This window comes from Triturus cristatus, chromosome 10 (genome assembly GCF_964204655.1).
Source record: "Triturus cristatus chromosome 10, aTriCri1.1, whole genome shotgun sequence".
NCBI classification, from domain to species: domain Eukaryota; kingdom Metazoa; phylum Chordata; class Amphibia; order Caudata; family Salamandridae; genus Triturus; species Triturus cristatus.
In genome coordinates, this window is record NC_140593.1 from 119,937,297 (window position 1) to 119,963,323 (window position 26,027).

Below are 26,027 nucleotides of genomic sequence, written 5' to 3' on the forward strand. Positions count from 1 at the left end.
CAATGGCACCCAGTTTCTCTTCTGTGGGCACCTTGAGCGGATAGAAACCCCTTCATGCCTGGTACCTGGACCCTCAGGAGGCTCAGAGAAAGAAGGCTGGGGGCAAGTCTTGATAGCAAAATGTTCCTCAAGGGAAACTAGAGGAAACATTATTGTTTTATAAATAAGTGTGATCGCATGGCCAGCCAATCAAGATGAGGGACAGCGATTGAAACCTTAGGATGCACATATGTTAAAAGTGCACATTTGAAGCCAGGTGTTATATCCGTGACCAAAAGACAAGTGCCCTGAACCGTCATATTCCTTCCAGTTGAGTGCATGTTGGCACCCTGAACACTCCAAAAACACATATTGTACTACTGCTGAGCAGGCCCACAGAAGCAAAGCTTTCGGTCAAGTCTTGGCAAGAATATATTCCTGTGTGAGGAAGACTGAGGGGAATTATCATGTTTTGGAAAACAAATTGCTACAAATCTAACAAATATCATGTTCAGAGTGCTCTATTGGCCAGCAGTCAAGGCAAGGGAGGTCTGACTTGTATCTAAATATTCATTTAAGCATACAGAATTAGAAAATATATAGTTTTTATGCTTTCCTGGAAGCTCTTAGTTTGATATTTGTCATCAAATGAACAGTACACCATAAACCAGATGTCTTCAAACTGGGGGGGGGGGGGGCGGGGAGGGGGTCCTTAAATGATCTCAGGGGAGTGCCACTCTCTGGCCAAGAGATGCATCAGGCTTTGTTTTCAGTGTTAAAAATATGAACAGCAGTAAGCCACTTTGTAATGGGCCGTCACTAACAACTTTTGTCATTTCTATTCTGACTGGGAGTATGTTTAACAAGCATTTGCAATGCAATAGGCCTCGCATTAGTAAATGTTTGAGTTTCTGGCGTAGCAAATATTAATGCAACATTACTAGCTCGAATTTTGGTAATGTAGACCTATAGAGTGTAGTGTGGTACAGTGAAGTGGTGTAGTATAGAGTAGAGGAAATTATTATAGAGTGTAGTGGAGTTGAGTAGTTTAGCGTGGAGTGGTGTTGAGTTGAGTAAAGTGGAGGAAAGCGGTATTGCATGTTATAAAAGTAAAAATAAGTGTATGGAAGAGGGAATAAAACGAAAGGGCAGTTGGGTGGGTATTTTATAAAGCAAATGGTCTGGTATTGAATTACAAAAAGAGGAGAAACTTGTAGGACACAGGGAGAGAGGAGCACGCCAGACGGAAAGCAAATAGTGTGATGTAGGCAAAGCAGACGGGGCCTTAGAGACAGGGAGGAAGGAAGCGAGCAAGAGTAGGTGTAGTATAGTAAGGCGCTATTGTGTGGTATTGGGGTTATAACTATATAAGCAAGAATAAAAAAAGTGTGAAAGGGTATGTGTTTGAGTGTGTAAGAGAGTAAGGCAGGACGTTATATTGAAAAGAGATAAATGCGCGTATGCACAAGGAAAAATATATTAAAGGGTATGCGTGTGGGCATGTAATAATGCAAATGTGAGGTTGTATAATAAAGAATAAGAGGGGCTTGATGGAGACAGTGAGTTAGTAGAACGTAAGGCAAAAAGCAAATAGTAGTGGTATGGAATTAAAGTAGAAGGGGTGTTAAAAAGAGGGAGGGAGGGAGCAAGTGGGCAAGTGAGCAGAACGTGTGTGTTGGGAAAGCACTCTTGTGTGGCATTGCGATAAAATGATATGGGAACCCAAAAAAAGTTTCAAAGGGTACGTGTATGGATATATAACAAGTGTAAGCTATTGCCATCGTAAATAACACTGCCTTTTATTTATGTTTTAAAAACGAAAACAAAAATAAAAGGCATTGTTATTTGCAATGTCAATAGCTCAAACTCGCGTAAGTGCGAGACTTATTGCATTGCAAATGCTTGTTCTTCATTGTCACTTATGAGAACACCTTCAAATACATGAGTTAGGGTTCTGCAGCCTACAAATACCTCTTGTGTGTGTTTGATTTAATACACTATAGTGTTGGTGCAGGACAAACAGAATCTAGCCCACATATAAGGTTCAAATGGCAATTGAGTTGTCTCTTAGTGCACCAGTGCCATTGACGTTAGGGTGGGGAGACATGAAAACTATCACTTTTATTAAGTGCCTGTCAATGTATTGATATAATCCAATGTACTAAGGTGAAACGCTTCTGCATGTTAATGAAATATAGCTGTTTGAGTTTTGGATTGACTTTATCATATTTTTATACAATGTTTGTTGTATAATGTACATGCCACCTCATGCACTGGCCGTTAGATCCAAGCCACACCCTTGGCTTGGATCTGGCTCGGCTCACCCTGTAAATGTTTTGGCTCGCCCACCTATAGTGTCCATTTAAGTGATTGCGGACTTTGCGCCCCCCATTGCTCGAACTCGAACCGAAGGTATGGAGCGCTTTACATAAGCACCAGTTACATTACACAAGGATATATGAATGTTTTGGTAGGCACAGGGAGATTAAGGGATTTGCCTATATTTACTGAATGTTAAGCCGACGCCGACACTCGAACCTGGTTCCCGAGCTCCAAAGACGCCCAAAATGTGCATTTTAATACTCGCTATTAATAAATACATCAGCGCTGCTACTCCGAACTCTACTCCCTGCAGTGGTCCGAAGTTGCCTCGTGCCATTTTGGCGCAGTTCAAATCCAGCATCACAGAGAGCCCCCCTCCCGCTTCGAAGATTTCACTGACTCCCAAGACTTCGGTGTGACCTTAACTGGCATATTAGCTCCCAAAACGGCAATATTTTTTATATTGTACTGACAAGTTTTGACCGCCAAGTGCTGCTGCTGTAAGTGGCTCGATTTTACCCAACTATTATCAAACGCAAAGATATGAATTGAATGTGCATTGATAGGATGAAAGACTGTCAGCCCTGTGGGGTCTAATAATTCTCATATCTCTGTTACTCAGACTAGATGGATTCTGGTACCATAACTTTATAACAAGGCGCTTCGAGCCCTAAAATTGCCATCAATGTGCTATCTAAAGGCTAGTAAAAAATGAAAAATAAATTAGTTTTACATAGAGCGAACTCGACCCGAAGGTAGCAGAGCGCTTTACAGGAGCACCAGTTGCATAACAGACTGACACATCCATTTTTTTCATATTAACACAGCTCAACTTTGTGTGACAAGGCTCAGCAACAGCATACTATACATTTAAACGCTATTGATATCAAAGCATGTTTTTTCCCTTATCTGCGTCCCTGTCCGGATCACAGAGCATGTGGCCTGGAGATGTAAAGGTGTGGGTGGAGGGGTTTTAGCTCCAGCCTTAGGACACACTCTGCTGCTCACCAGAGGTACACCGAAACCAAGGATCCGCAGGGGCGCTGCTCGGCAGGGGGTACCCTGGGGGGGGGGGGGGGGGGGGGAGGCATCCTGAGGCTTATCGGCATCGTTAAACTAGCCACCGGTGTGACCGTGCTCTGCCTTTTAAAACAAGCGAGCCTTGAATGTTTGCGTGCATGTTCACCGGGCTTCAGCCCTCCACATCCATGCGGGTGCAGAGTGTGCACAGAATGCTGCTCTGCAGTTAATGTGACTGTTAGAGCTGCGGGTGAGACTGGCAGAGTCCACGGAATGGCACTGTGCAGAGTGTGACTGTCCGAGCTGTCAGTAAGGCTGTCAGAGCACCGAGAGTACAGAGTGCATAGAATGACACTGAGCAGAGGTTGTGACTGTCCGAGCTGTAGGTGAGACGGTCCGAGCTCTGCAAGTGCAGTCAGAGAGTGCGCCGATTGAGGCCGCCATGTCATAGATGCCCGTGGAGCGCACGTGGTTGTACTTTTGCTGCTCCCAGAAGCCCAGCCGCCAGGAGAGAGCGCTCCTGCCTGCGCTGTCTGCTCAGACATGCTACAGAGTGAGCAGGGGTGAGGAGCGCCTCCCCCTCCGCAGGAGCCCTGCTCCCAGGAGCTCCACTGTAACTGTCTGCACAGCGTCTTGCCTCTCTAATTGCAGCTTGGGTCTTTTAGTTGTGGGATTCTAAACTATAAACAACAAGCGGCAGTGAAAGCTTTGCGATCGCTATTGTAGAAAAGAAAAACACGCCCGCGAGTGGTGCGCGCACGAGCCACAGCTACCCATCTGGTTTCCATTATCGCGCCCGTGTCTGGGCACGATAATTGAAACCACAAGGCCTTTGGTGCACGTAATAGACACCAATAGGCCATGGGTGGAGCAGTGCGTCCGCCTTTGGCCAATTGCGTGATGTCTTAAATAAAAACACGAACGGAAAGGCCAATCGCGTAACACAAAAGGAAAAGCACACGCACGAGCGTGTGCGATTTCTAGGTAAGTTTCGAAACCCCCTACAAGAGGTCTCTCGCTGCGCGAGCAGTGCTACGCACTGCAACGCTAGGTGCGAGACCTTAAAAAGGGTTAACAAAGCTTAACTGCAATGTTTAAATATGTTCAGACATATTTAAACATTGCCAATTTAGCAGAATAATTGTGAAACAATTCAGGGGGGGGAGGCTTCAATTTTGTGATCAGTGATAATGCTGCATAATTGATTGTACAGATATCTTTTACTAGGAAACCCTACACACATCTGGTATTGCCGGACTCCACGACAACATGCCTTGGTCAGCATTTCAGGATTGTGCATTTAAGAGATGCAACAAAAAAACTAAGAAAATATGTTTAAAAATGAAACTAATGAAACTATCTCCACGTCTTTCATTATATCTTCAGGCTGCAGTGAGATATTGAAGCAGGTTTTCACCATTAGATAACCCTGAATGTGTCAAAATAATAATTCGTGGGGTGCACATAGACACCAAAGAGTTACATTAGCCAGAACAACGTAATGCCCATTATTTTCTAAAAGGCTCCAGCACAGAGCTGTGCAAACCCCTGGAAGAGAAAGGTTTAATGTTCTTAATAAGGATTGGGCATTAAAGCCAGTCCTGAATACAGAGCCTGTTCCTGGCAGGTGCAACGGCTCGGGGTCTCCACCACTACCTTAATGTCCTCACGAAGCAGGTGCAGCTGGATGAATAGAAGGGATGTCGTGTAACGGGGGACCTGTATAAAGGGAACAGGATCCCGACATTTGAGGAAGCTAGACATCAGTTTGGGATAAAAAAAGGGCTAGTTCTTGACCTCTGACAGAATTACGGAGGCTGCCACCTAGCTTGGGAAGGATTACTGTCTAGACTGCCTGCCGCTCACACTGGCAGTCAAGAGTGTACCTACAATGGGTGATAAACCTACATCTACACTATAACAATCAATCTTTCAAGACTGCCCAGCGGCATCACTATCCACCTGCCAACGGCATCGCTATCCACCTGCCAACGGCATCGCTATCCACCAGCCAACAGCATCGATATCCACCTGCCAGCGGCATCGATATCCACCTGCCAGCGGCATCGCTATCCACCTGCCAGCAGCATCGCTATCCACCTGCCAGCGGCATCGCTATCCACCTGCCAGCAGCATCGCTATCCACCTGCCAGTGGCATCGCTATCCTCTCCCAGCGGCATCGCTATCCACCTGCCAACGGCATCGCTATCCACCTGCCAGCTGGATCGCAATCCACCTGCCAGCGGAATCGCTATCCACCTGCCAGCGGAATCGCTATCCACCTGCCAGCGGAATCGATATCCACCTGCCAGCGGAATCGATATCCACCTGCCAGCAGCATCGATAGCCACCTGCCAGCAGCATCGATATCCACCTGCCAGCAGCATCGATATCCACCTGCCAGCGGCATCGCTATTGCGAAATGGTAAAAAGACTCAAGGAGTAAAACTAATGAAAAGCACACTTATAATAATGCAAAGTTCCCTTTCACCCAAGTCAAGAAAATTAATAGACCATACCTTACCTCAGCAATACTCGGTAATACTATCCAGCAAGGTTGCAGAACTGCCCCAGATGCCAATGGGAGAGGGCTGACTCTCCCCAGGTGACATAAGAACATCCAACACTCGCAGTAAATTGGAAACAGGTACTGAACCCTCTGAGGAGCGCAGTAGGAACCATCGCTACTCAGGATCTTAAGCATTGAATCTTGGGGCTCCACTCCGAGCCCAAGATATTCGATTTAAATTTGTTGCCCTTTCGTTGCTGCCGTTTAGGGGGTTACTGGTATGGTACTTCTCCTTGACTCTATGGAAACAGGTGAGAAAAGATGATGGACTCCAGGAACACCTTAGAGATTGCCATGAAATGTTGTCTTTGCTGAATGGAGCGATCAATAGGTCATCAATGTTGTCTTTGCTGAATGGATAAATGGTAGAGACAGAGCTGCTACTGGAATCCACTGGACAGATTGGTGAACCAAAAGGGAAAAGCTGTATGGGAATTTGGATATCCTAAAATTATCCCTGCTCGATTTGATTACTGTACCTAAGATCTGAATGCTAAAATATGGCAACTGTGTATATGTAATTTTGATACTCCTTTCATCCTTCAATCGTGGACAGGCTTTGTACAATTATACAAAGCGAAGGGAGCCAATGGGTGAAGTGTGCTTCTCCATTGCCACATGCTGAACGCTGCCGTGGGCAGACGCAAAATGTGAATGACAGCTCGACCAACCAATGGACGCATTCCGCTGACCAAAAGCCACTCTCTGTATGTATATTATGTATGAATTTGTTTGGGAAAAAAATAAAGAGTCTGGCTGGACCGCTTAAGTTGTCTTAAAGGTCAGACCAAAAAAATGAGGTAAAGGAACAAATTAAGTTATGATAAAAATAGTAAAAAGTGTATTAATCAGATGCCACAAAAAAATATTAGAAAATATAAGTGTGGCTGATACCATGATGAGTTCAGCTGAGCCACAGAAACACAAGGAAACACACTATCAGAATAGGTCTCCCACATTGTCATATCCAGCGAGCTTACCAAGACCGCACTTCCCTTAATCACGCCACCCCCCAGGCTCTCCCCCGCGTGCTGCGAAGCTTTAGTGAGCAGTGAAGCAAAGTCTTACCAACCATAGGAATTCATTTGCATTTTATAATTAGATTTTCCTTTCAGACTCTGACCTGACAATTGTGACTGGATTAAGTGTAAAACTTTTAGCCTCCTAAAACTCCATTTCCAATATAATTATTATAATTTGGAGTTCGTGTTTTATTTAATCCCAAACCAATATTGCCTCCAACAATGACGTCTGCGGCTGCATTGTTTCAAAAATTAGAATTTAGTAAGCGTATGTCTTCAGACGTTCAGCTGTGAACTCCACAGAACCATGACTGGAAAAAAGTAATGTACAGAGGCAGTATAAGGACATGAGGGTGACTTTGCACATGGACATTCAATTCACACTGTACACATATGAGGCATGCTTGGTGGGCACTGAGCTCTCCCGAAGCTCTAAATCCAGTGGTTCAAAAAGTAGTAATATGGATAGGTACCTCGGGCAGAGGAGATTGCTAACACTGGGAAAATTATGTTATAATACATAGAAATATTTAATACCTGTATCAAAACCGGTCTTTAATTTCCTTATTCCATTAGAGATGTGACGTGTCTAGAATGAAGCAGCTGCTCAACCGTAATAACTTATTACAGTTGAATTGCAACGTAATAATGCCGTCTGACACAGCCAGCAGCCAGGTGCAAGATCGGGCATGGCGCATCATTACAGCTGCAATTTAAACAATGAGAACGTGAACTAGCTTGTAATTCTTATGCTCTCTTTTTCTAAAATAAACAGTGATCAGCAGAAAGGAGATATTTATGGCAGCATGAGTATATTTGTTGATCACTATAGTTGATGTTATGAAATAAATAATGTCTCTTCCTGTATCTACTCATTCTGAGCTATAGCCTTTTTTTTAAATCTGAGATTAAACCGATTCTAATATATTTAGCAACATCCCTGTCCCTCATTGCCAGGCGTTGTCAGACAGAAAACAAGCATCTGCAATGCAATAGGTCTCGCATTTGCGAGAGTTGGAGCTATTTGCATTGTGAATGACAAGCCTTTTATTTATGTTTTGGTTTTTAGAACATATAAATAAATGGCATTGTCATTTGACATCAATATCAAGCAGTCTCCACAATGGTTACAACAAACTCACTTTATCAAGTATGTAAAGTATCTATATGCTTTTATTTGTGTCAATGGTGTCAGTTATCTTAGAGGGCTCAACTGTGCAGCCTAGAAGGCATACAGACAATGTCCTGGACGGAAGACTGGACCGAGCCCGGAACATTGGGTCATATCCTGGAAGTCCCAGGTTTTCTGTGGGGGGTAGAAAAGCACTGAATGCCAAGGTGTACCCAGGCACAGGTCTGCACAGGCTGAAGGCAGGATTTCAGCTTGTTGATGGGGAACCCCAGGGAAGGTAGGAGCAATATGGTCAGCTGCAGGCAGTCCTTGACCAACTGTGACGAGCTCATGTTCAACAGCCAGTCATCAACGTATGGTAGTACGTTACCCCAGACCTGCAAAGATAGGCCATGACCACCAGCTGTAAAAAAATATCAGGGGCTTCTCGCAATCTTTCATCAAAGATTCAGGCGCCCTGTTAACTGGAAGCTAGAGCTCTGAATTTGGTCTAGCCTCTGTGTTCCCCTTAAACAACATCATTATGAGGCTGGGAATACCGATTCACGTTTAGGTGGTGTTTTTGGTGTGAATCAAGCATTTGTATGCTTTGTGACATTTTTGCAGATTCTCAGCTATCTTGATTCGAACACAGTAAGGTGTCCCCATCATGTATGCCTGCCAAATGTTTCAGAGGACAGCTTAGCAACTGGAATATGTTGACATTGTCTACACAAAGGCATTTGCTATGATTGCAGAGATGCACTGCTTGGTGCTATGAATAGTTTCGCTGGTACTTCGGTACCAGAAGGCGCTATGACTTTTTTCTGTTGCTCATTCTTTTACCTGTCCTACATTTCCAATGTTAATAATGACATATTCTTGTCATCATTGTGTCCTGTGGCACCTCCTGTAGTGACCCCTGATGATCTAGCGAGCCATAGTTCGAGTGACAAATGAACAAATGCAGCAAGTTTATCATCCACTTGGAGAGCAATACTAGCTGAGACCCTGGGACACCTGAGTTTATATATATATATAACCAAACTTGCCATCAAGAACCAAGAAGTCAGAAGAGTTTGTTGTAGCAGCATTTATCACTAAGTAGGAGATGACCACAGACAACCTTTGGCCATGCATGTAAAGAGGACAACAGCCTTGCATTTGTAACCCTGAATCACTGCAAAGTTTAAAGCAGCATGATCGATGTCTGAGCTCCAAGGGATGGTAGATGAATGTTCTATAGTTAGAACGCCCCGGACATTCCCTGGGAGGATCCTTTCCACACACAGTAACCACTCTCTAGGCGGTAATGACCACCTCCCACTGAGATCCGGGGTGTGCATTGTTTTTATGATACAAGCACACTCACTTAGTTGTTGATTGGTGAGCTTTTCCCTTCACCCTATGGTACATTATCCCAGGTAATGCTAGTTAGTGCTGAAAAAAGATGCGCACTGTAGTGTCGAGGCACTGACACAAACGACACTGACTCCAGGTACGTAGTATTAGTGGAGCTTTATTCCACATGCGTCTGCCTCCTTCCTTTCCCTCTTTCTAAATCCCCTTCCTAGCTCCTCCTGTTCCGTGTCCTTTCTCCCCTCCCACCTTTGCCTGGTGCGCCGGTCCTAATGTCCCGGCATATATTTTACAACATTACATCTCCCCCCTTCTGAAACAACTTGAGTTACCTGAGATATGTCTTCTTTATAACAGGATAAACACAAAAAAATAAACAACTTAATTACAGTTCTTCAATGAGGCGGATGGGTCTTCGATGGAGACGCTGCGGCCGGTGGGCTACCTCCTGAGTCGACTGCTCTCTCTCGCCAGGAGAGATGAGGGTCCGATGCACACTTCCCATCACAGGTGCGTCCTCCTTCAATGCACTGTCAGGCACAGCCAACGCTTCTCTGATGGTGGGTGTGCATCTCTGAAAATGCGCCACATTCCTTGTGATTCTCTAATCATCCAGCCGTGGCCATAGTCCCCTTTTGCTTTGTCACCAACGGTGGGTAAGCATGATATCGACTGTCTGATTTTCTTTGTTGTTCTTGCCGTACCAGAACCCAGTCTCCTTCCTGAATGGATGACGGTTTAGCTTTACGCCGACTGTCCGCGTATTCTTTCATCTTATCCTTTTATTAGTCTGTCTCTTACTGCTAATTCTTCATGATCAGAGTCTTGACGAGTCCAACAGTTATTTCTTCCCAGGCCGGTATTCTTGTGCGCACCGTGCGACCCAACATCAAAGTTGCTGGACATCTGTCTGTGGTATTGTACGGTGTGGTTCGATATGCTCGTAACACCTCATTTAATGCCACTTGAACATCACACTTTGAAAGTTCAGCTTGCTGGATGGTCTTTTTCAGAGTGGCCATAAATCTTTCTACCATCCCATTGGCCTGTGGCTACAGGGGAGTGATCTTCCTGTGTCTGAAATTGAGGTGATTGGCAAATGCAACAAACTCTTGCCCATTGAATGGCGGGCCATTGTCTGTTTTCACCACCTTCGGTATACCCCACGCTGCAAAGACTTCATCCAACACAGGCATGGTGGTGGCAGCTTTGGTTGATGATATAAGGTGCGCAATTGGAAAGCGTGAATATTCATCCATTACGACCAGAATGTATTTGCCAGATTGTAACGGGCCAAAAAAGTCTACTGTGACATGTTGCCAAACGCCTTCCAGCAGGTCTGACATTTGTAGGGGTGCAGGTGGCTACTCTCAACTTACTAGCTGACACTGCAGGCAGTCTTTCAGTGTTAGTTCAATCATCTGATCAAGGGAGGGGAACAAGACCCGCTTGCGCAGTGCTCTCTTCGTGGCTACAATACCTCTATGCCCTTCATGTGCTAAGTTGATAACTCCTTGGCGCAGCTGTTTTGGAATGAAGATTCTTTTATCTCTTAGCAGAAGACCATCTGAGGTGATGGACAATTCATCCTTCACATGTCGAAAAGAGATCAGTTCATGACTGTCAACTTGTTTACTCTGTCCAGCCTCTTCCAGAGGTCTCCAGCTGTTTGTCTGAATGCAGTGTTTCACATTTTCTACAGTGACATCCTCAATGGTGGCTTCAAGGATGGCCTCCAAAGGAACTGTTGGTAGTTTTGCTTGAGCCACCACAAAGTGAATGTATTCCTCCGCTAATGACGGATTTGATTTGGAAGTTGATTTAGGATGTCACGACGTATAATCAGCTGGATTTACAGCTTTTCCGGGTTTGTGGACAATAGTATAAGTATACTCTTGAAGACGGATACCCCAGCGCTCTATTCTGGGTGGCGTTTTGGCTCGGGGGTTTCCGAAAATGGTTAGTAGGGCCTGATGGTCCGTGATGAGCGTAAAGTGTTTTCCATAGATGAAAATGTGGAAATGCTCACTGGCCCAAACTACCGCCAAGCTTTCCTTTTCAGGCTGGGCGTATGCTCTCTCTGTGTCTGTTAGGCTCCGACTGGCATAATCTACGATATATCGATCACCATCTTTATCATACTGAGCCAATAAAGCTCCAAGTCCCACGGGACTGGCATCCACAGTGATTCAGTTTTCTGCTGAGGGTTGAAACAAGCTAGATTATTGGCTGACTCAACAGAAGCTTTAATCGAGTGAAAGGCTTGATCACATCTAGTAGTCCATTGGAATGGGTGGCCTTGTTTGGTCAATTTTCTCAGAGGGTAACTGAAAGTGAAGTGGCATAATCCTTGATGTAACGTGCACAGTAGCTTGCCATGCCTAGAAATGAACGCACATCCCCAGCATCTTGGGGTCGAGGGGTATCGTTCAACGCTGCAATCTTTTCAGGATCAGGTCTAATGCCTGCACCCGAGAAGACGTGTCCAAAAAACTTCAGTGTGGATTTGTGAAATTCGCATTTGTCTTTATTTAATGTAAGGTTGGCGTCCAAGAGAGCATGACATACCCGGTCCAGCGCCTTGTTATGTTCTTGTATCGTCGCTCCATACACGAGAATGTCATCACTGTAGTTGAGTGTGTTGGGAATGTGGTGAATGACCCTTCTGATTGCTTCTTGAAAGATCTCAGCTGCAGACGAAACCCCAAAACTGAGCTGTTTGTATCTGAACAGGCCTTGGTGAGTTGAGAACGTTGTGATATATCTCGATTTTTCATGAAGTTCAAGCAGGTGATAGCCCTTATTGAGATCTAGTTTGGAAAAGATTTGCGCCCCATTTAGCGACGTGATCATATTACTGATATGAGGTTCCGGTTGTCTCTCCCTTTCAATGGCGGTATTGGGTGCTCTCATATCAACACAGAGACGTACTTTGCCATGTGATCCCTTCTTCAGTACTACAACCACTGAAGAGACCCAAGGGGTGTATCCTGACGTTCTCTCAATGATGTCAGCAATTTCTCCTCCACGGACTGCTGAAGATTAAATGGAATTTTCCTGTGATGTTGTGCTATGGGTGTCACACGTTATTTATGTGCAGTCGAACTTGAAAATAAACCATCTTCCTGAGCCCGGTGAATAATTTTGAAAACTTGTGAACAATGTCAGGTTCGTCATCAACGCGCTATTTCCACTAGTTTAAATCGTTCCACCGTGGGCAAGCTAAGAAGACAATCTGCTTCAGGATCTTCAATAACATGAATGCGAGCTGGAATGGTCCTACCTTTGTATGTGAGATCAGTCTGAAATTGTCCTAGACAAGGGAGAGGTACCTTCGACATCCATGTATATACTCGCACGGCCGCTTTGGGCAGGTGCGGTTGTGGATTCATATTATTCTATTCTGCAACTGAAATGTAGTTGAGGGATGCCCCACTGTCCAGTACAAACTTGGCCATGTGTTTGCCCATTTGAAGATGGAGTCGCGGATATTTCTTCAGCCTGTCGGGATCCGCGACCATGCAGACATATTCGTCACTGTCTTGCGATACTGGTGAAAGTGACCTTGACTCTCGAGATTCTGATTGTCGCAATTTGTACGTGACATGAGAGCGAAGGCTGGACCGTGATGAGCTGGTGGAAGGATCTCTGCAGTCCCACACTGCCTTGGCATGATGACGAGTATTGGGTTGTCTTGATTGTCTGTGAGTGTCGTTGCAGGATGCTCTGCAAACGTTCTCAAAGTGATTGTCCTTTCCACACTTCCTACATCTTTGACCTAATGCAGGGCATGTCTCAGTGTGAGGGAAATCATATCCACAGCGATAACATTTAAGTTGGCGCTCCTGTCTTTTATCAGTCCGACTGGGATTGCGACGATGCCTTGGATGGTGAGAATGAACCTTGGACCTCGATGATCGTTGATTTGCAGAAGAATGTCTGTCTGTGTTACGAGATTGGAGCCGGAATGCTTGTTCTAGTTTTTCACCTCTTCCTGCTTCCATTCGTTTGACGTGTTCTTCTGACTGATCATTGACTAACGTAATTTTTTCAATGTCATCAAGGGAGTAACTTTTCTTTAAAAGGCGTCTACTTAAAGACTCAGACTCACATCCTTCAATGATTCGAAAGCGAAGAGCGTCTTCCGTCGTGAAAGAGTCGAACGTGCAGTAACGAGCCAAACATTTGAGGCTCGTGATGAATTCTCCCATAGACTCATCTTTTTCTTGTGAAGACAGATTGAAGGTGTAACGTTCAATATCAATATTTCTTTTGTGAAGACATTTTCTGTTCAGTGCTTCACGCACATCCGCATAGGATGATGCAGAATCAGCCAGAAGTTCCATTATAATCTGCCCAACATCTTTCCCAATTAGATTGCGTAGTGCAATAAGTTGTTGATCCTCAGTCACATGCGAACCTTTCATGAAGTCCTTAAAGTCTTCTATCCATTCCTGCCAGCGAAGGCCCATCCCTCCCCCAGATATGAGAACCAGGGGTTCCGGCGGGCATAGAAAAGGGACTCCCAACATGGCAAGTCTGTGGCCTCCTGTCTGGGACGATGATGCAGGGGACTCTGGCCTGGTGCTGGTGCCAAGGGAGGCATGGCGCTGTCTTGATGTTGGAGAACAAGACATGGTGTAGTGTTATGCAAATGAGCGGCAGGTAGGTAGACTATCACCTGGCGCAGATGCAGCAAAGTAGATAATGACAGCACGTGTGGCAGGGTCCAGGAGCAGCAACGAGGGACTCAGGAATGCAACGGGCACAACAGCTAGTATACGAACGCCCACTACCACTATTAGAGATAGTCTTCATGGATACAATGGATGAAAATGTGTTTTCCACTCTTTCTTGTATGGGCTTTTTCTTTTTTGTGTGTTTATTAGCAGTTTGGATGAACTTCCATGCAGGTGCCTGACTTAAAAATGGCCGCCTAAGAATTATGACAGATGATTGGATGAGGCGCCTGACCTCAAGATGGCCACGAGGCCAGTCTCACTCCTCGCGAGAGTTCAGGCCAGAAACTAAGGCAGAAGTCATCAGCAGTGTGGAAACAGCCCAGTGAGCACGCACAGCAGGCAGAACAGGCACGCAGGCACTACTTGTAGGCAGATACAGCCACCGGGGCCTGGACAGACACCAGCACGCCCAGATGGATACCGGAGGACAGGACAGTAAACGTGAGAGCAGCGCAGCAGGGACCCTGTGTAACCAGGGTGGGCTCCCGGGTCGCCTCTGAAATTGCAGCAATCGGCACACAAGTACGCATGCACAGGATGACAGTGCGGCACCACAGCAATCAATCATGGCAGCAGGAGGAACACGCTACCGGGGTAGGCTCCCGGGTCTCGGTACAGCAAGGCAGCTCCAAGGCAACGGAGCGCTCGACGTGGCACCACGGTGTGCAGCCAGGTCCAACGACCACCTTTGTCGCCAGCTGTAGTGTTGTGGTGGCACTGAAACAAATGACACTTACTCCAGGTACATAGTATTAGTGAAGCTTTATTCCACATGTGTCTGCCTCCTTCCTTTCCCTCTTTCTAACTCCCTTTCCTAGCTCCTCCTGTTCTGCTTCCTTTCTCCCCTCCCACCTTTGCTTGGTGCGCCGGTCCTAATGTCCCTGCATATATTCTACAACATTACACGCACATTTCCTGAAAGTGACACCAGCGTTGCCCTGGTACCTCGCAAGTATTTTACATGCAAGTTCTACCTTGAAAAGAAATATAAGAAGGTTCTGAGCAACAACTCCTCATACTAGCACAATTTAGTGATCCAAAAACAGGATCAGTTTGGGTTTGCAAAAACCCCAAAAGATGAAGCTAGAAACGATTACCACCAATGGGATAATAAACAGAGTGTAACCTGGACAATCAGAGAACAGTCTAATATGAAACTGACCAGAAAAAAAACAAATATTCAGCGTGCATGTTAAAGCTATGGCAACACATTAATGAAACCATTGTTTCCCTTGCTGAGTTATTGTCCTGTGTAAGAGTTTTTAGTTTACTTTCTCTTTTTTGTGGGGGATTTAAGCAGTGCTTTAAATGGGTAAAAATAAGTGCAGGTACTCATTAAAATGAGCTAGAGGTGTAGCAAGTGGGCGGGGATAGGGGCGGGGCTAAGGGCAAGACATGATTATACATAATGACTTCTATGCAAGTTGCAGCACATATTAAAACACAAGAAATGTGTTTATGTAAACAAAACAGGCTTAATCATTACACAAAATGAAAGCCAAACAGGATGATATTTTAACATTTACACATATATATATATATATATACACATTTTATTTTTTATTAAAGTTAACAAGAAATACAGCAGATTTTTAACTTTACACAAATTTGTTTTAAAATGCCATTTCTAAGCTCCGATTTCAGAACTGAACACATATCTGGTATTTTTAATCTGCAAAAGTGTCAATCCTAACCTGTCACATCACTTTTTACATTCCTCCCTCCCCCTTCTTTGTATGTTCTTCTCGGTTTCCCCCAACCAGAACCATTGTCAGTAGTAATGTGAGCTCATTCCTGGAGATGCAGCGTTCCCTGCTATTCATTGCTCTTTGGGCAGGGCTATCTTTACACCCATGGATCTCTCTCTGTTATGTAAATGCAGCCATTCGTGTTAGAGGCGCACACAAAGGGAAGCAGCTCCTGGGCTGAAAAAAAACTAACATGAAAAGAAAACCGGCTTTGAGGAAGGTGTAGGATTGTGCTGCACTGCCACTCGCTTTTGTAAGGTCAGTTCAATACCTCTTAATGGGACTGGATTACTGACCGCAGTCCCAGCCTAGGCCATTTCACGCACCTGACGGGGATGGCTAAAGCACTTTCACCTGAATGCTCGTTGCACGCCTAATTAACAGTGCAGGCTCTGCCTAGAGTCGACCCTGCACTGTTAATCACAGCGTGATGCAAGCCCTCTCAAACCCCTGCAGTGTGGGTAAATTCGAAGGGGCGCCTCTAGACTTTAGCAGCGTCCCTGCAAATGTCTACTTCAGACCCTCAGTGCGATTGCGAGATTCTCTGTGTTGGAGGACATACCGAACCTGAGCCTGCCGTGCCATCAATCAGGGTACCGGTACTCTCCCTGACAAAAGAAAAGTGCCGGTACGAACGGCTAGAAAATTTGGAAGTGCCGGTACTCAGTACCGGCGAGTACCGGCCCATTTAAAGCACTGGATTTAAGAGATAATTATTTTAGCAAGCTACTCCCTGGGTGGAGCGAGGACTGGGATTTGGCAGAGCAGAGTCTCTGCCTCACATTCTGATACCCAGTGCTGCACAGAAGCGGCACCTGCAGTCTGGAGCACCAGGAGGGGGGAGCCATTAGGCCATGGCCCATCGCTATTTTGCTATTCTGGGCAGCGCCTCAGACACGGGAAAGAACTTGCCATGAAAACTAAACCCAACCAGCATTTACAATGCAATGGTCTCGGCATTGTTAAAGTTAAAGCTATTGGCATTGCTCATGACATTATTTTTGTTTATGTCTTTGTTTTTAAAACATTTAAAGAAACAGCATTGTTATTTACAATGTCAATAGCTTAATCACTCTCAAATGCGAGACCTATTGCATTTGCACCCACACACAGAGCCACACACCCAAAGCCAACCACACACACAGAGCCACCCACACAGAGCCACTCACATAGAGCAACCCACACACAAATAGAGCCACCTACACACACACAGAGTTACCCACACACAGACAGACCCACCACGCATAGAGCCACCTACAAAAAAGCCACCCACAAACACAGAGCCACACACACAGAGCCACCCCCACACACACAGAGCCACCCCCACACACACAGAGCCACCCCCACACAGAGCCACCCCCACACACACAGAGCCACACACACACACACAGAGCCACACACACAGAGCCACATATTTACTTTTTGCAGGATCAACTGACAAACCCCTCAACAGGCTCTAGATTAAGAGAAACCTTCCACCATCAAGGAGCCCAGGGAACTGGGTTTGAGTCTCGGTAATGACACTGAACAGCGTTCTGATACCTGATTGGATTCGGGTCAAGTTCGCGTTATATAAAATAAAACTCTGCAATATAGGTAATCCAGACAATACTAAGAAACGAATGGCAGAATGATGTGTGCTGCATACTGAAAACATAAAACAAACAGAAAAATATTAGAGATCATTCACAGTATCCCCTCGATACTGCATTTTCCATTGAATGGCCAGTCATAACTGATGAAACAATATGCATCAACCGGTAAAACGGTGCTAGCAGATACATATATTTTCCTTTAAGTCCAGTAACGAGGTATTTGAAAATAATAATTTAAAAAATGGGGTACTTGGGATCTGAAGGAAGGCGGTTGCTTTGCACGGAAGAGGGGTGGTTGATGGAAGCGAGCTCTTCTTTAAAATAAACTCATTAGAATTGTTGTACATAATAAAAAGAAATCGGTAAAGGAGTCGCTTCACATTGCGAGAAATCATGGCGCCTGCTCGTGAGCCTACCAACCCCCACCCCGCTTCATCCCACCCACCCACACCCAATGACGCAGTTACCTTCTGATACTTCACCTCGGTGATGCGACATCCCAGTCTTTCACGCGGCGGGTGGAAAGAAAGGTATTTAGTTTCTGACTTGCACTGTGGTGATTTTACACGTGGTCATAATTACAGAGCAGTTATTATTCGGTGAGATTAGATTTACAACTGCGTGTCTTCGAATGCGGGGACCGTACATGCGTGAGTCATGAACTACATTTTTAAAGAGGTAACTGTAGGTTATTGCCTCTCGAATGACTTTTACATGGAGGAAACCCCGCTTCATCCCACCCCCAATGACGCTGTAGCTGAATATGGGCAGCGCGATCGGCAGCGTGATCAGCAATGAAGGATAGGTCGCAGGAGCAAAACGAGGCGGTGCTACGAGACACCAAGCAGGTTGTGAACACAAAGCCGTGTTGTTGCTAAGTAGCAGCTTCGAAATGCCAGCTAGCTGCGCCAATAGAGAATAGAACGTCGAGGGGTGACATATTAAGTCAGGCAGGTTAGGCAGATTGAGGCCTGGTGCTGCACATGCACGAGCTTGCGCGAGACAGCTTTAAACGTCTTTGTTTGTGGAAAACAAGCGCCTCAAAGTAGCGTATATGTCAGCGGAAACCACAACAACAGTCGTAAACAGTGGCAGAGCACTGCGTGAGGCATAGGAAGCGAGTTCACAAAAAGTAGAGGCACGCACTAATGCTGAGGGTTGAAAAGCATGCTAGAGGTGCGGGAAGCGTGGTGTGATCAGTGCCGAGTGAAGATGTCGGTGGGGTGAAGAAGATAAGAACAGTCTTACCACTCGATAGGGACATCTTCAGCAAGATCAGCACCAGAGGTGAGCAGGGTTGCACGCAGGGTCCGACGTGTGGCAAACAGCACATGGATTGCCCGAGAGCAGGGGGAGAGGATGAGCACACCACCGCCTTTCTCCGAGGTGAAGCAGAAATGCCTCGGAGAAATGCAGCGGCGTTTTGGGATTCGGGGGTGTTTTTCTTTCTCAAACACGCCCAGAGAAAGAATCGGAAAAAACACGCCCCGAATCGCAAAAGGACGGAGCTTGTTTGGAGAGACAATCCTCTTCTCCAATGGCTGACCAGCATTTCAGAGGCCAGCCAATGGAGAAGAGGAGAGAAGAGGGGCGGGTTAAAGCCCCACTACCACAAGTCATTAAATCTCGCGAACGAGACTGCGCAAGCGCAGCCTTCGCTAGCCGAGACCTAAAAATTGGACTGGGAGAGTCTTTGAGGCAAGTTTAGGGCAGGGTTTGTAATCGGTTAAATTGATGCTGGAAACTGCTCGTGTGGAAATATTTTCTTGTCACACGAGACGCACCACCCGTTCCAAAGTACACCTCTTACTTAATTTAGCACTTGGAGACCACTCTTCACTTAGCAAGATTCAACCCAGAAGTTATGTTCCTGAATACCGCAGAGTGGTGCCAATGATGTAGAACAGATTTAGGAGGGGTCGGGAGAGTGATTGATTAAAAGAGTAACTAGTGGCGAAACAACCAAGGTGCAGGGATACGTAGCCCGGTACACCTCGTTCCTACGTTTTACTACCCACCTGTGCTTAGTGAGTCCATTTCGTTCCTTGCAGTATAGAACTCCATCATATCCGCCACTGGGAGGAGTGAAAACCTACTACGAGCTCTTGTCACCGCTGGGAGTCGAACATCCAAACGGCACGCACACAGGTACTTTTGTCACGTGATACCAATCCTGGCACCAGGTCCACACGTAACTCTCTATTTTATTTTCGGACATCACGCCAGCTGTGCTGGCAAGGTCAGGGACATAACTTGTAATGGAGGACATGATGGCGCTGTGTCTGATCTATACACTGATCAGAAAGCAACTAGAAACAACAAGACAACAGCAAATGCATCTATTAATCGCTTCCTCCAGTATCCGGCATGCCGCACTTAAACTACCAAAGATAATCGAAAGTAGAGCGGAGAGGATGATAATGGACATAGAAAACGGCTCTGCTGCAGCAAGTATAAGTTCCAGTCGCCATACTGAAATAGCAAAGACGAAGTTTAACTACATTGTACATTGCATTTTTCAATCGTTAATGTTTAAATGCGGGTTGGAGACGTTTTATTTAATTTTTAAAATCTGAAAACTTGAATGTTCGCGTGTAGATAAAACTTTTTGGCATTGTTAAGAAATCGCGAGAGGTTCTTCAAATCTATATAATAGTTACAGTGTGTGCAAAAGCGGCCGTGGTAAAAACAAAGGAGGATTAGCATTGCGTTCTGGGATGTGCATATGGCAGCGCGACATAAGCAGCACTCGTGAAAAGTGCACTAAGGAAATAATTACAAATAAATCAAGAGTTCAAGAAGCCCAATCCCCCGTAAAAGGAAGCCCAAAAATGAACCAAATATCCTACCAAAAACGAGCCCAACTGCCAAACAAATTGAAAAGTGGAAAAAGGCTGAATTAATACTATCAACAGAGCGGGGGGAACAGAGAGGAAGGCAGTACTGACACAATTGTGGCATTAAGAGGAGATGGGAGGGAGGAATTATATATTAACATGTAAGCAGCTTTGTCTCCAAAGCTGAACACAGGCAAACAGTAACAGACCAGGAAACAAAGAAAAAAATAGTCCCCCCCCCCCCAAGAACAGATAAAGAGCCATAGCGGAATGAGACAGCACTTAATCCCTGCTGCATGAGAGGAACAGAAGGGAAAAAGAAGGAACAAAGAAGCAGGGCTGACCATTAGCAAGCAAGGATTTCTAAAGGACACTGAAACAAGCAAATCAAAAATAGGGGAATGGCTTTAAGCCAACATGATAAATTACAACAGGTCTCGAATGCTTGACCTAAACAGGACATCACACAGTCCACCCAGTGTAATGTCGTTCCTCTGACGCCATCAGTGGAAACTTTCCATCGATGGTGACAATGACATCTCCAGTGTACTGGACGGCTCCACCAACAGAACGTTGATGGCCCGACGAAACTAAATTGGGCAGCTGGACCATTACTTTGATGGACAGGGTAATCAATTGCATTTGCAATGCAGTACCTTGTCCGCCAAGCTCTAAATCACCCCCTTAATTTTCATCATCAGTCTCTGGCCCAGATACAAAGAAAGAAAGACAGAAATCAGAGAAAGGAGGAAACAAAAGAAAATCAGACACAAAACGAGAAAATAGGGATGGAAAAGAACCTGCATGTGCGAAAGAGACAGCAACTGTTTAGTGGTGGAAGAGAGTCATGAAATGGAATCAAGACTTGGCAGCTTTTTAGGTCGAGCATTCGAGACCTCTTGTATATACTTTATATACTTTAGTATATATACTTTAGTATGTACTTAAATGTGTATGTAGTTTGTGGGCCCTAGGACTTGTCTGCTTCCGCTTAGGGACTTTTTTTCTGTTCACTGCCTCTATTTAACTGTCTTGATAGAAAACGACCAGCAGAGAACAGTAAAATACCAGAATCACTTTAGCATTCTCTGGATTCCAGTCCATAGAAATTGTCTTCCTCGAGCACCCGTAGACAATAATATATTTTTCAAATCCTGTATTTTCAGAAATAGGACCACCGAAGTCCCTGCTTTTATATTAAAAACAGAGCTTTGGACTATACCATTTCCCGCTGAAAGGCAATATTTCTCTCCATGTGTTCCCATACCTGGCGTGTCACGCAGTTTGGGGCTTACTTTCCCTCCATGTTAAAGAACAGTAGATGTTTCGGCACCCAGGCTAATGTGCTGCATAGCTAAATACATATAAGGTCCCAAAGGCAAGACTGATTGCATTGCAAATGCTTGTTTACTTTGCAACCCCGGCATCTGGTTGCATCAGTGGCTGAACATTAGCCCCAGCGGTGGGCCCCCTGAGCTCCAGTGGGCCCTCTTCGGCACTCTGCAGGGGCAGTGGCTGAGAGCGTCTGATTGGGTCTGGTGCATGGGGGGCCCTCTCCATGTACTCTGCAGGGGACCCACTCAAGTTTCCTTACACCCCTGGGTTGCAGGTTCCTAATCTTTGGAACCCTGCACTTATTTGTTTTACAAATTAAGCAACAGCCTTCGTATCAAATAAAAATTAAAAAGTAGTCAAGCTCCAGATCTCCTTGGCCGAAGCTCTTCTACGAGGAATCTCACTCAAAAGGGACCATGTCTTCTAAATGAGGTCATTTCAATAAGTACTTACTTAGCTTCTTGTTTTGTAACCTCACAGGGATGAACGTCTGAGCTGGCCCGAGTACACTCATTCTGTGCAGCGGGTGTACAAAGCAGAAGCTACCTCACCAGCAGCTGGCAGGTGACATGCAGGCGCAAATGCTCATCACAGCAAGGCAAACATAAATACACGGAAAGAAATAGAATCCTCTTTTCTCCCTGTGCCGAGATGACTCATCTTCAATCATATCTCGGCTATGTTTATGAGGCTCCTCTCACATATAACATTTCATTTTTTGTTATCTCAGTGACTGATTCCGATCTTTGTTTTACAGTTGCGGTTTAGTGCTGTATATTTATTAAAGTAATAACGGGATACCGGAAATCAGGAATACAAATAAGGCGGCTGCCAGGATTCCGTACGCAGGTGACGTACGGAGCGTGACTCGCGCGCTGGCAGACATTTTGAGTTTTGCTGATAAAGAGCTTAGTTTCCTGGGGAAGAAGAGCAGTGGACCCGCACAACAACAACTAAGTCAGTGCTGGAGATGCGAACATGGGGCTGTTTGCTGCTGGTGCAGACATGATCCATGCTGAGCTCAGCAAAAATGAGCACAAATAAGTGATGTGAGCGGGCTGGCTGCTGTTCTAATAATACTACCCAGCCATTCCTTGCCAGGCTCTTGACACAAAGATGGCTTGACGGAAGTGAGAGCTTAGACCTAACGAAAAAGTACAGCTAGGAAACGAGGGCCTATTGATGTAGGTGACCCACTGCCAGGGGCGTATCACAGGCCCCTGCAGTGCAGGGAGGTCCCCAAAACTTTTGGGGCCCCCAAATCCTTCAGAAGGGCTGTATTCTGCCAACACTAAAGAACCTATGAGATATGGGATACTCAGGGGCCCCTCTTCACATTCTGTAGAGGAGCCCCATCATTTTTCATTACACAACTGGCTATCAGACTCCTTCCCCCAATTCTATCTTTCACTACCTACTTAGGATTAAGTGGACCCATTTTCCTTGATTCTATTGGGGTCCATGTTAGCAGCAGCCCATCCGTATGGGCTCAGGGGGCCACACCCCCACCTTTTTCCAGGCCAGAAGAGTATGTCATGCTGAACAAAGGTTAGCCTGACAGACACTTTTCTTAATCAGGTCAGGCAGCCAGGAGCAAGACATCGCTAAAAGAGCAGACTTCCGGCTGCCTGAGCTTATCTTTGCAACGCTGAGGATTTCATAGCCCTGTGGACGTGACCTCCTCTGCTTGGCAAAAGTGCCATAAAGCCCTCCAACCTTGTGACGACCGGAAGTATCACCAATTGAATCGCACCTGGGCGCTTCAGTTTTAAATCTCGAAGTGCCCAGGGCTAAGTATCATTCAGTGACACCTCGTCATAGAGTGGGGCGGGGGGTCAGCAGTCTCAATGAGCCCATCACACTCTGTGAGAGATTGGAACTGCTGCCTTCCCTCATTGGCTGACCTAAGGTGAGCCTGTGAGGGAAGACAGCAGACCAACCCTCCTGGGACCTTCAAGGCTTCAGACTGCTGCCTTCTCTAAGGCAGTTGTACCAACCCTCCTGCCATGGCTTTACTACCTTCAGGCCCATTGTGCATGCCTCCAGGATCGCCACCCGCTGACCCTTCTCTACCTTTTCTGAGTTCGCTGCCGGGTGCAGCCTGATGTGGTCCTCAGAGGTCCTGCAGGGACATGGCCAGCGGATGAGCCTGAGGGCAGGGCGGCGCCGTGAGCAGTGACTTGAAGGCCGGATCACTGCTCCTATGCTCTATGCCACGCTGGTGTGTCAGAATGGGAGGAATGACCTTTGGAGCTGCAGCGCCTGCTCCCTCCGGCCCTCGGCCTGGTGAGTACGCATCTGCGGCTTGGGTCCGGAGCGAACACTGCACATCACGACCCGCAATGGAAATCGAATCGCTGTCTGCACACGGGCCTCTCCTGCCTCCACTTGCATTGCTGTGAGTGGCCTGCACGGGTGCAGGCCTTCTCGCTTCTCTCCCCCTTTGTTGCTGCTGGCCCAGTCCTCTCCCTAGTGCGGACCCACTGCTCTCCAATACCTGTTGCACAGGTGCTTTGACAGGGTTTTCTCCCCCTTCATCCTCTGGCACTACTTACCTGCTGGAGACGACCTGACAGTCAGTTCTGAGCTGTGAGGCTGACTGCGGAAGCTGGTGCCTGGGACATACGCACAGTGTTTTGAGTCACATTTTGGTGGCGGATGGATCCCTCCCTTACGACAGTTGATTCCAGCTACAGCGCCTAACTCTTGCCTGAGGTCACATCCTGACTCTTACTGAACCTCTCTTCTCCGCTGTTGTCTGGACTGTCCGGCTGTGCCGTACCCTCCTCCCCTAATGATGATGATCCCAAGCAGCTTAATTTTGAAACCACCAAGACACGGCAATGCCAGCGTTCACTTTTGGGTTCGAAGGATGCCCCTGACCAGGCAACTGCTGATCCACTTCTGGATGGTACAGCGACCATCATGTCTGAACATAGTGCCGGGTTCAGGGCTATTGACTCCAGGTACGACCCCCTAACACATCATATGGTTACCATAAATGAGCGACTGGAGCGCCACGGTGCCAGAATAGAGGCTACGGAGCACAGTATCTCACAGGTGGAAGACGACCACGCCACTACAACGAAGCACCTTGAACACGTTGAACGCATCCTGAAAACCATCGCTGCTAAATAATGAGGACTTGGAAGCCAGGACCTGCCACAACAACATTTGCATAGAGGGCATTCCAGAGTCCACAAATACTGGCCATATGGACACTTTTGTGGAACACTTGCTGTCTGACCTCTTTGACAAGCAGTCATTCACAGACACTTTCGTAGTAGAACAAGCTCATCGCACGCCTGGTCCTCGCCCGAAACTGGGTGCGCCCCCAAGGCAGATTATCACTCAGCTTTTTAACTTTCACAACGATGACACCGCACAGCAGCTGGCAAGAGACAAAGGTCAATTACAGTATCAAGGTTCTACAATATCGCTGTACCCGGAATACACACCTATGGTTCAAGAGGCCAGGCAAAAGTTTACGGATGCCAAGCGCGCTCTTCAGAAGTTAGTCCTAAAATATGGTATGCTGTACCCGGCACGTCTGTGTCGAAGCAAATGACCGACATCATATCTTTAACACTCCTGACGAAGTTATGTGCTTCTGCAAAACTTATACCTCCAGAAGGTACTCTACGGCTGCTAATTCCAGTGCTGTGTCACCCACTAACTCACCTCCGGCCTCTCCCAGAGGCCAGGAACCTGAAACACTGTGTGTGCTTTGCGGTGTATAATGTTTTACATTTCCATATTTGGCCTCTATGTAATTCTTTCATAAATGTCTCTTGTTTTTCTCTCTTATTGAAGAGGTTGCACTGCTCCTCTAATTCTGTTTATTTGCTGCCCTATTATGTTGTAATGGGCCCATTCCGATTTGTATCTGGTATTTCGCTACATCATTTATGGCACAACTGGGCATGCTCTCCATGGCGGTGTCACCCTCCCTTGGTGTACATCAACACATCTGGGTTGATGTTGTTTGCAAGGGTTTGTGGGTTCTTCAGTTCTCTATATGGCTGGAGTGCCTGGGGGGAAAGGTTTATTGGGTTTTTTTGTTTGTTTGATCAGCATTGCTCATGTATTATGGTGCTACAGTTGGAGATTTGGAGGGGATGTGACAGAGCCGATTTCCTTTTTTTATAACATATTCGACCCTTGTCGTTCCACCTTTCATGAATGTCATGGAATATTGAGAAAGGGTAGACAAGTTATAGTTTACCTGCATCGTCATGCTATCCAAGTCACCTTCCTCGAGGAGACACACCTGGCCCCACGGTCTGATTGTGCTTATGCTGCCACTTGGGCCCCCCACCGATATTTCTCGTTCTGTAGCTCTTATTCACATGGGGTGTGCATTCCGATACATAGATTGGTCCCCTTT

At 46.1% G+C, this 26,027-nt stretch overlaps 1 protein-coding gene across 3 annotated transcripts in view; it reads right to left on the minus strand.

The window, feature by feature from the left end:
* Window positions 1-26,027, minus strand: part of OSBPL10 (oxysterol binding protein like 10) — an 850,497-nt gene that overhangs the window by 514,759 nt on the left and 309,711 nt on the right. Inside the window, exon 1 of one of the 3 annotated variants that reach the window (XM_085630575.1) lies at window positions 22,094-22,254. The exons of the other annotated variants lie outside the window; for them this stretch is intronic. The gene's annotated coding sequence lies outside the window, so the exon portion shown is untranslated. Of the gene's footprint in view, window positions 1-22,093; window positions 22,255-26,027 lie in introns of those variants that run through there. 3 annotated transcript variants of the gene reach the window in all.